Raw genomic sequence first — 8,706 nt, 5'->3', positions numbered from 1 at the left:
TCTATTATAAATGGGGCTTGTACAACACTAGGTCCATGGACCATTTGTACCACGGCTCCAACCAGGTTTTCAAGGGGTGCTGAATAACTATGGTTTGCAATTGCTTCCTACTGTTTTGCAGAAGCACATATGGCAAGGGTAGACACTGACCTGTGACCCTGAGAAAATATGGCCTCAACAGAAAAAACTCTCTCTCTCTCTCTCTCTCTCTCTCTCTCTCTCTCTCTCTCTCACACACACACACACACACACACACATCCGTCAATAGAAGGTAGGAAGGATGTAGTCATCTTCTCCCTATATTGAGATGCGCTTAATGGTATTGATAGATCTTTCTCCATCCTCTTACAAGGCTGATCAGCATATGAGTGTGTGGACTGCTGGGTCAGGAAAAGATTTCAATGCTGTAACCACTGACTTCATCAAGGAAGAGTAGAAATGGAAACAGGGGAGAGACAGGCACCAACCAACATTGGAGCTAATGTAATCACTTTGGTCCTGTGTTCCACAAAGCACAAGCCAAACTTGAGGCCAGTCACCATATTGTGTAAAGATATTATGCAGTTGATCTGAGCTTACTTGACCAAGTCTAATAAGGCCCCTGTGGTGTTTGCCCTCCTAGGTGGTTTGACATCATACTGGGTTCATAAGGAAAGGGTTAACTAATTGTAAAATGACTAACCAAGGGGAACCCAAGGGGAGGAGTTAGAGTTAGAGTTAGAGTGGTTGAGAAGTCAGTCTGGAATTAGAGACGAGACAGAGAGGATAAGTCTGTGGGTTGGGCTAGTCTGATGTGAGAGAGTGAGAGAATTTATTAAGAGGAGTCAGTGAAACAGTTGAGATAATCAGTCAGAAGGTATTAGGAAGGTATAGGCCGGTAAAGAAACTAAAGTTGAGAAACTGACAGGAATATTATCTGAGAAACCAGAAACTTGTTAATGTTTATAAAATAAATTTGTTTATTGGGTTCACTTTTAACAACTGTCTGTACTCAGTGTTTTACCCGAGAGTGACGGGTTGTTGGCAGTGGGGAAGCAAGCACAGTGGTGGCACAGGGATCAATAGACCACTAAATGTCCGGGGACCCTGTGTGATCGCCACAGCCCCTTTTGCACTATACATTTAAGTCAGCATCATATCACTTTAAGCAGTCAGGACATCCCCCAAAGAATCCTGGGAATTGTAGTTTATTAAGGATGCCAAGAGTTGCTAGGAAATACCTAGTCCCCTCACACAAATTCAATTGCCAGAATTCCCTGGGAAGAGGGATTAATTGTTAAACCACTCTCACTCTGTGAAGCCAATAGGGGTCTTCTAAGAACTCTCCATATTCTTAACAAACTACAGTTCTGGGATTCTTTAAGAGAAGTCATTTCTTTTTAAAGTAAGGTAAAGGTAAAGAGACACCTGACCATTAGGTCCAGTCTTGACAGACTCTGGGGTTGCGGCGCTCATCTTGCTTTATTGGCCAAGGGAGCCGGCGTACAGCTTCCGGGTCATGTGGCCAGCATGACTAAGTCGCTTCTGGCAAACCAGAGCAGCGCACGGAAACACTGTTTACCTTCCTGCTGGAGCGGTACCTATTTATCTACTTGCACTTTGATGTGCTTTTGAACTGCTAGGTTGGCAGGAGCAGGGACCGAGCAACGGGAGCTCACCCCGTCATGCGGATTCGAACCGCCGACCTTCTGATTGGCAAGTCCTAGGCTCTGTGGTTTAACCCACAGCATGAGTTGGAAGAGTATGATGAACCAAATACTGCTGAGGTGTCCTATGGCTAGATTTGGTGCTGTATGCGGGTGAGGTGGGGGAAATGTTTCTTTAGAATTGTTCCTTTGGGGTTATGTCTTGGTGTAAGAGGAATTTTTTATCTATTTGCACTTTGACGTGCTTTCGAACTGCTAGGTTGGCAGGAGCTGGGACCGAGCAACGGGAGCTCACCCCATTGCGGGGATTCGAACTGCCAACCTTCTGATCGGCAAGTCCTAGGCTCTGTGGTTTACCCACATCACCACCCTCTTTTTAAAGTGGTATGCCTTAAATGCAGATGGGACCTTAGTTCAATGAAGTTTAGTTCTGGATACATGTATATGACTGCTGTATTAATGTCCTCCCCCACCCATTTTTTTGGTCTTAAAATAGGACAGCCTTTCAAAAAAAAACCGGGGGGGGGGGGATTGTTTGTCCCACCCGGACCCTAAAATGTGTGCTTGTGTTTTAACAGGGATGCTAATCCCATTAATTTCCATGGGACTTCCTACTGAAATTCTGCCTGGGATATTTATTGTAGCACCATTGAAAATAGATACACACATGCTCAAACTTCTCAGCTCCAAGAAAGTGATGCGTCTCCAAGTCTTAGATAAGGATCTTGTTTCAGCTCTGCAGATGGTAAGCATTTATTGATGTTTTTAGGTTAGTGTTAAGCTTATTGACCTGGGGTTTTAATATTTACAGTATTTTGCCAGAATCAATACTGTGACCTTAAGGTAAAGAAAAACACACACATTTAAGTCAACAACAAATCACTTTAAGTTGATGCCAAAGGTTCCTTGCAATCCTTCAAAACTTTCTTTCTCGTAACCCTATCTGATGAAATAAGGAGAATTGCACCAAAATCCCCATATTACACCAATGCCTGCTCTATATTAGGGTTGCCATATTTCAAAAAGTAAAAACTAGGACTCCTTGAAAGTTGTTAGCTCCTTCTTATTATTACAGTGGTACCTCAGGTTACATATGCTTCAGGTTACATACGCTTCAGGTTACAGACTCCGCTAACCCAGAAATATTACCTCGGGTTAAGAACTTTGCTTCAGGATGAGAACAGAAATCATGCTTCGGCGGTGCGTCAGCAGCAGGAGGCCCCATTAGCTAAAGTGGTGCTTCAGGTTAAGAACAGTTTCAGGTTAAGAACAGGCCTCCAGAATGAATTAAGTACTTAACCCGAGGTACCAAAAGCACCAAAAAAAAAAGGGGGGGAGCCCAAGCTTATTTATATGTATATGTCTTTTCTGCATATGGCTCTGTGACCTTATTGATAAAATCAGGTCAGCTGTTGCCACAATTTTGTTGTGTGCCACCCTAATCCTCAAGCAGTGTGAGATTCCCAGGACCCAGGCACTTACCCAGCATTTGCAATACTTTTGGAAATGAGGCACAGTGGAGACTGTGGTGTCTTTATGATATATGGTTTTTAGGATATATGGTTTTTAGCATGGCCCTCCCATGAGGCAGATGGAAGCAGCTGCCTTGGGCTGTGGAATCCTGCAGGGTGCCCCTGCGGATGCCCCACCTGCCCCTGCCCCTGCCAGGGTTGCATAGTGTTAGAAGTGGCTCTTAAGATCCTCAAAATAAAATCTGAACAAAATTGGTGAAGCAGCAAAGTGTTTATTGAAGACAATATGTTCTTGCAAGAGCGGGTCTCCAAAGTAGGCACACTCTGGCTTTGACAAAGCATGAGCTTATATTTCCTATACCCGAAGTACAGGTTCCCTCCCTTGTCTTCCGGATGGCTGGGTACTACAAGGTTTACAGACTACCACAAACCTTCCATTTCTAGACAATTCTGATAATTCAGGAGCCCCCTCCTTCATTGGTTTGGCTCATCTTAAGATTTGACATCACCTGACTTCTTTTTTTAGGGGGGTTGGGGTGGGGGAAAACACATTGATACCTCTTATATCTAAGCAAAGGGGAGAAGGATATCAGGATGCAGAAGATGAAAAGTCATGACTGCCTAGCTTCCAGTTCTCCAGGAGATTTAAAGGTAAAGAGAGAATCTTGGGATTGCTACCTGGTGATCCTGTCTTGCCCGTCTCTGAGAAAAACAGCCACCTTCATCTATAAAGCAGAGCATAGTGTGTTCAATATCTCCAGAGGCAAGATGACTTCCCAATAGCTCCAATTAAAAGAAATCGGGAGAGAGGGAATTAAAGGAGCCCACTTTCATCTTGATTTTTACTCTGTGCCCAGTGGTATTCTGGAAGGAAAAGGGAATAAAATGAGCTGGAAGAAATGTTGCTTATTTATTCTGAATAAAAATCGGAAAATGGAGCAGACACATAGCAGATATAGTGAACCTCAGTGCATGTGTTGTTGCTGAGATACTGGCTGCATTATAAGACCCTAGTATTTTGCTGTGAGTGAGCAGCTGTGAGTGAGTGTCAGCAGACGATTGAACTTGCAGCACAATTGTCTTCCTTTTTATGTTTGTATAAACAATTATAAATATAAAAAAATGAAGTTGAAACCAGAAATCTAGGTGTACCCAAAAGGTTTCACTTTGGAGGCTGCGTTCATAGATGTTTCAGCCTGGAAAACAACTGATCTCCATCTCGAGTTCATTTTATTTTGCTAAGCAGCTGTTTCCTTTTGGCCACAAGGTGGCAACAAATATTAGAATGATTATTGCTGATAATGATGGCTTTGTTGGTAAATGAGCAACTCCGAAGAGCAAAAAGGTCATTCAGTTCCTTACACTGACTTTCTAACTTGTTTTTGTTTTTGTAAATGAGTTCTGGAGAACTTGGGGACCCCTTGGAAAACTATCAAGGGTTCCCAAATGGAAGATCAATAATAGCTGACAAGATTTCTAGAAAAGACTACTGATCTTCTGAACTCACCCCCCCCCCCCATACCAACACCTGCAAGAGCACATTAGTTGCTTTCTAATGTACAGTGTTAGATCCTACAGGACACCAAGAGTCCTGGCTAGCACCCTGTAGCACAAGCTTTGCCAACCTGGTGATCTTCCACCTATTTTGGAAGAAGTGTGAAAGTGTGACATTTATTCTGAATAAAATGGGATAGCTGAGCAGACCTCAGTGCTGTTGCTGAGATATTGTGGTCCAAAATATCTGAAGAAAACCAGTTTGGCAAAAGCAGTATGCAGAAAATCAATTTGTAAACATCTGAAGTAAAAAAAAATGTGTTTCCTGTTTTGTCTGCTTTTCTCTTGATCCCCTTGTTGCATCTGAAATCCAGCCCACTTCTGAATCTGCTGGAAAATCTTGCCAGGAAGTCTTGCTTAGATATAAGAGGTATCAATGTGTTTTCCCCCATGCCTACCCCCTAAAAAGAAGTCAGGTGATGTCAAAATGTTAGATGAGCCAAACCAATGGAGGAGGGGGCTCCTGAATCTGCAGAATTGTCTAGAAATGGAAAGTTCAGAAAGTACTGGATTTTTTTCACCCCTGTATGCCAACCTACACAAATCTTTTCTTCTGTACCATTACGCAGTAGCTAGCATAGCAATGAAGTTAGTTCCATCATGTTGCATCACCACTCCTGTATCAATGTGTAAATAAGGATATATAATGTCAAGATAAGGATAGGTGGTGAAGGAAATGTTCACAAAGTATCCAGGTTCCTTTCCACCCAAACACTCAGTGTATGAGAGACTCTCCTTATCACTGGTGTACTTTATTAAGTTTCTGTTTCATTCAGCTGTGGACTCCCAGTTTAACTCAGTAGTGAAAACCCAGGTGGATAGGAAAGACCATGGAAAACCAACCTGAAATTCTCAGCATGTTGTACGCTGAAAGAAATTTATATGAGCATGATGTACTGGTGGTATTTGACTCCTAGTAAGTTAGCAAAAATGTATAAGACAAGTAATCTAAAGGGAGTGGAGGGTGGGTGACTCAAAGAAAATGGCGGGGATGGCTGGCGCGGCCACATTTGAATGGCAAGCCACGCCCCTGACGAGCTTCCCTATTGGGTGCCCAACTGGGGAGGGGCGTGGCGCGCCAGCCCTGGAGTTGAAGCAGGGGGCGGAGCGCCCCCTGCATGATGCAGGAATCGTCTCCAGCTCACAACCCCTCCCCTCTGGGAGGAGGAGAGGCTTAAGTTAGCAAAAATGTATAAGACAAGTACAAATACGTGCTGGAAATGTAAAGAAAAAGAAGGTACCTTTTAACCATATGTGGTGGTCGTGTAAGGTAATAAAAGTATTCTGGGAAATGATACACAATGAATTGAGAAAATGTTTAAAATAACTTTTCTTTAAAAAAGCAGAAGCTTTTTTAATTAGGAATTGTAGGTACCGAAATCCCAAAGGAGCAGAAAAGACTTTTCATGTACGTGACAACAGCTGCATGGATGCTACTAACCCAGAGATGGAAAGAAGATAAAGTTGCTAGCAGAGAGGAATGGCAAACCAGGCTGTTGGACTATGCTGGAATGGCAAAGCTGACCAGAAAGCTCAGGAACCAGGAAGGCAAAATCTTCAAGAAAGAATGGGAAGAATTTATAATTTATTTAGGAGACCACTGTAAGCAGATGAAAACATTAGCAGGATTCTAATAACACTTGTCATGTAACAAACACTATGGACAATATGGAGAGATACAAAATATGGATTATGAAATAATATGCAGTTGAAAAGGTTGACAATAGGACTGGGAAGTCTGGAGATTCAGAGAAATCTCTATACAGTGGTATCTTTGGTACTCAAACAATTGGAACTCAAACACTGCAAACCTGGAAATAAGTGTTTCAGTTAGTGAACTTTTTTCAGAAGCCGAACATGCTCCATTTTAAGTGTTACGCTTCTGATTTGAGTGCCACACTTCCATTTTGAGTGCCACACTTCTGTTTTGAGTGTTATGCTGAGGTCTGTCTGTTTTTGCTATTTATTTTGCGTTTTTGTGGCTCTTTTTTATTATTATTGTGATTGTGTGGAACCCAGTTCAACTACTGATTGATTGATTGATTGTGTGACTTCAGTACATTCTTTATTGCTTTCATTTTATTGATCAGTTGTCTTGTTAGATAGTAAAATCCATGTTAAATTGCTGTTTTAGGGGTTGTTTTTCAAAGTCTGGAACTGATCCATGTTGCATTCCTTTCTATGGGAAAGCGTGCTTTGGTTTTAGAACGCTTTGGTTTTGGAATGGACTTCCAGAAAGGATTCAGTTTAAGAACCAAGGTACCACTGTACACGGATATGGACTTGGTACTGTTAAAACCTTACACTTGTAAAATCGATTTAAAAATATATATCAAAAAGTAAAGGAAAAAGAAAACCCAGGTGGATCCAACTGAGGCCCACCCAGCTCATTCATTCAAGTCTTGGTAATACAATCTGGAACAGCCTGCTCATCTGCAATCAAGACATGGATAAGCATGGTTTTCTTAAGGACCAATTTGGCAGTCAGCAGCAGCAGAAGCTCCAGACCAGAGGGCTTGGTGGGTCTGCTACCAGAAACTTCTGGTGGAGTGAGAGGACTGGAACAGGGAACAGGGAACAGGGAACAGGGAACAGGGAACAGGGAACAGGGAACAGGGAACAAACACCTAGGCCTCTACGTGTAATGGTGGAGAGCCCTGCTCCATTCCATCCCAGGGAGGACATTGTTACCTCAGGGGTCCCTCTCAAATTTGCAGGACTGTAATGAGTAACACGGGACGCAGGTGGCGCTGTGGGTTAAAGCCTCAGCGCCTAGGACTTGCTGATCGAAAGGTCGGCGGTTCGAATCCCTGCAGCGGGGTGCGCTCCCGCTGCTCGGTCCCAGCGCCTGCCAACCTAGCAGTTCGAAAGCACCTCCGGGTGCAAGTAGATAAATAGGGACCGCTTACCAGCGGGAAGGTAAACGGCGTTTCCGTGTGCGGCTCTGGCTCGCCAGAGCAGCGATGTCACGCTGGCCACGTGACCCGGAAGTGTCTCCGGACAGCGCTGGCCCCTGGCCTCTTAAGTAAGATGGGCGCACAACCCCAGAGTCTGTCAAGACTGTCCCGTATGGGCAGGGGTACCTTTACCTTTACCTTAATGAGTAACAACTCTCTCAAAGTTAATAAGGGAATTTTATTGCCGAACCAGTTCAATCTGATTTCTAGATTTATTTATTTTTTGAATTGTGATTTAGATTTAAAGAGGACAAATGATCATTGCAGTGCCATTTGATTTCCAATAATTCTACATACTGCTTCATAACAGTCACCCACCTTAGGCGCAAATGGGATACCCATCTGCTTTTGAAAACAAATAAAAAATGAAATAAATAATTATTATTTCCAAAAAGGATGGAAATACGAACAAATGAGTTCCTGACCCCAGGATGTGGGGTACATTCATTTTTCATTCTCGTTTCTTGTTTGTATCATTCATTTCTCAAATATTTCTTTTCAGATGGGAAACTGAAATAGTCTGGAACAACCTGTGCAGATTACAATATCAGTAAAAGTTATGCACATGCACACACAGAGAGATGCTAGATTGTGTGGATTATAGGCATCTGAAATGGTAGTAAGAAGAAAGTCTAAAAATGTCGTGCCAGCCGGATGAAAATTGCAGAAGTTGAGAAGTCCCAAGCTCCCTTTGGTGTGCAAAACTAGTTGTGTTGTGTTTTGGGTCCACATTCCTGTATAGTTTAATTTATCATTTTCAGCTTTTCATCCATCTACTTTATGCAGGTTATTTTACTAATATAATTGGATGTCATGCTCCATAGTGGTGTTTTGCAGCTGACGGATGATTTAAAATGTAAGCTTTACGAACACGACAATGTCAAGAACCGGCTAATTAAAAATCAACTTACCGCCCAAGCCATTTCTAGTCATTTATAGCATAATATGTTCAGAAGATGCATCACATTACAATCTCACAAAAAACATTTTCTTCTTATATTTGTGTTTGGCAGATTTGCCTCTTTTTGACAACCTGAAATTGGTACACCCCCATGCATCTCACTTGGTGTGATTTAA

The 8,706-nt window shown here is 42.6% G+C and overlaps 1 long non-coding RNA gene across 1 annotated transcript; it reads left to right on the top strand.

Moving 5' to 3' along the window:
• Positions 1–663: 663 nt before the first annotated feature.
• Positions 664–8,458, top strand: LOC310851998. The gene is made up of 3 exons (XR_014567941.1): positions 664–856; positions 2,225–2,391; positions 8,132–8,458. It is a non-coding gene; the product is annotated as an uncharacterized lncRNA (long non-coding RNA).
• Positions 8,459–8,706: the final 248 nt, after the last annotated feature.

This window comes from Podarcis gaigeae (assembly GCF_964106915.1).
Source record: "Podarcis gaigeae genome assembly, chromosome: 9".
NCBI lineage: Eukaryota > Metazoa > Chordata > Lepidosauria > Squamata > Lacertidae > Podarcis > Podarcis gaigeae.
Note: the sequence above shows the minus strand (reverse complement) of the source record. Positions and strands in the feature narration are given on the sequence as shown.